Source organism: Arachis ipaensis, chromosome B04 (genome assembly GCF_000816755.2).
Source record: "Arachis ipaensis cultivar K30076 chromosome B04, Araip1.1, whole genome shotgun sequence".
NCBI classification, from domain to species: Eukaryota; Viridiplantae; Streptophyta; class Magnoliopsida; order Fabales; family Fabaceae; genus Arachis; species Arachis ipaensis.
In genome coordinates, this window is record NC_029788.2 from 91,383,335 (window position 1) to 91,383,615 (window position 281).

General features: G+C 37.4%; 1 protein-coding gene across 1 annotated transcript in view; it reads right to left on the reverse strand.

Moving 5' to 3' along the window:
• The window catches only part of LOC107639472 (beta-amyrin 24-hydroxylase), a 4,016-nt gene that overhangs the window by 800 nt on the left and 2,935 nt on the right, over positions 1 to 281 (reverse strand). The window lies entirely within an intron of this gene.

Below are 281 nucleotides of genomic sequence, written 5' to 3' on the forward strand. Positions count from 1 at the left end.
AACAATTTAGCGCTGTTAATTAATTAAGGTGTTTTACTAAACAGAAATGGGATTTAAACAACCCCATACAGTAGTTGTGACACGTGCTTTATGATTTTGTGTATGTCATGTGATATTAAGATTTTTTTCTCTTTTTCCGGTTCTAATAATTTCTCTCGACATGGTTCCCCTGTGTAGTTTCACACGCAACGTGTGAACTGCAATCCGATCCAAAAGAAATTTAAAGGTTACACGCACGAGGCACGACCTGTTAGCATCACATGCGTGTACGATGAATATTC